The following is a 1,800-nucleotide window of genomic DNA, read 5'->3' as shown; positions in this document are numbered from 1 at the left end:
GCGATGGTGGTATAGTGGCGAGCATAGCTGCCTTCCAAGCAGTTGACCCGGGTTCGATTCCCGGCCATCGCAGTTGCTTCTCGCAGTGCTGTTCAAGCATGTGGGCTGCGTACTGTTTTACAGTAAAAACGTTCTCCGCTCTTTCTGCAAAGGCTTACAATGTCAGGCCAGGTGCATTCTTCATCGGCCTCGCTGCTACCGTTTGCTGTGGAAAGACGCTGTTCACACAGGCTTTGAGTTCTCATCACTTCATACATATACCTTCTTACATGAAACTGTGATTGGACACGCTACTTCTTCATAAAGACACCCAGTCCCACTTTAAATATTGTGCTGAATGTTTGGAATGAAGATAACATTTTACTAACCATGTACTGATCAGCTCTTTGCGGTGGCAAAATCATCAGCTGTGTGTGTTACTGTTCATGCAAACAAGCAAGCTAATGTCAGCCAGCTAGCTTCAACCGCAGCTGTGCTGCACCGATCTCACGGAACTGCAAAACCACAAGCTTTCTCACCAAAGTCATGCAGCTACCGCATTTACAATCCAGCGTGGCCGTTGTTGTGCACATCCTACTTGAAAGACGTGTGGCGTAGGACTTGGAAGACGTATGTCTTTCAAGTATGTAGCTCCAAAACCAAATGTGGTTGTTGTGGCCGAGCGGTCAAGGCGATGGACTCGAAATCCATTGGGGTCTCCCCGCACAGGTTCGAATCCTGTCGACAACGGTCAGCTGTTTTGCGGCAGTCCAGACGTTGATTTGAGAAGAAGCCACGGCATGGAGTTCACCTGAGAAGGTGCCAGGAGAAAGAGCCAGGCCTTTGCTTGTGAAAATAGAGCACGCAGAAGCAATGGACCCAGCTATGTCCTGACAAAATTAGGCACATATTCAGTAAACATGGCATCCTTCAATTGCTCTCTTAGCCACCCCAGACGTGTAGTCATCCAGGATCCTGTCTGAGTACCGCCAATGACTGATGCGTCTGACAAATGCTGATTGCTTTGCAAGAGGATCGGGATTGGAGGGACAGCGGATTTCACCGGGAATGGGACAACAGCAGAAATAGCTTCAAACATCAAACATTACTGCATGAAAAGCACAAAGAGTGGACACATTTCATTGTTTGGAACACTGCTTTTCACTTCAGCTCTTTGCATGTAAAAACTTTGCTCTTCTCCACAGCTGGCTGACGGACACGCAAAAGTGCAAGCAAGAGTGGCCACAGACCCACTATGCCGGCCTTTGTACACTCTCTCCATCTAATGATAGAGAGGAAGGATACATTCACTACTTCTAGCCTCCACTATTCAAATTCAGTATTTTCACAGCGTCCTAAAAGCTTCCTGAAAAGCCTTTACACTGTTTTCCAAAACGCTGCTGTGCTGCCCCTTTAATCCTCCCCAGTTCCCTCAGTTTGAGATCCTTCTTGGACTTGGTGTCATGGTACTCCAAGTTTTGCCAAACTTTGCAACTGTTGTAGCCCCTATGTGTGCCTGTGCTAACGACAAGAACACTTTCACATGGACTTCAGGTGCACAAGCGAGCTTTGAAGAAGTAAAAAAACTCCTGGTGAATAGTCCTGCACTGGCACTGTTTGACCCTGCCTTGCGTGTTGTGATCTCTACTGATGCAAGTGACTATGGGCTTGGTGCTGTATTTGCTCAAGTGCAACCTGATGGCACAGAAAAACCTGTGGCGTTTGCTACCTGCACACTGCCTGCAACAGATCAAAAGTACTCAACTGTTGAAAAAGAAGCTTATGCTTGTGTGTGGGCTGCAGAGAAATGGAGAACGTATT

At 47.4% G+C, this 1,800-nt stretch overlaps 2 non-coding genes across 2 annotated transcripts; both read left to right on the top strand.

Annotated features, from left to right (window-relative positions):
* On the top strand, nucleotides 1–72 carry trnag-ucc (transfer RNA glycine (anticodon UCC)). The gene has a single exon. It is a non-coding gene; the product is annotated as a tRNA-Gly (tRNA).
* Nucleotides 73–647: 575 nt separating this feature from the next.
* Nucleotides 648–729, top strand: trnas-cga (transfer RNA serine (anticodon CGA)). Its single transcript has one exon. It is a non-coding gene; the product is annotated as a tRNA-Ser (tRNA).
* The last annotated feature ends 1,071 nt before the right edge of the window (nucleotides 730–1,800 follow it).

This window comes from Rhamphochromis longiceps, linkage group LG9 (genome assembly GCF_057381845.1).
Source record: "Rhamphochromis longiceps isolate RC_006_pf linkage group LG9, R_longiceps_female_GT1.1, whole genome shotgun sequence".
NCBI classification, from domain to species: Eukaryota; Metazoa; Chordata; class Actinopteri; order Cichliformes; family Cichlidae; genus Rhamphochromis; species Rhamphochromis longiceps.
This window is presented reverse-complemented; position numbering and strand designations above follow the sequence as displayed.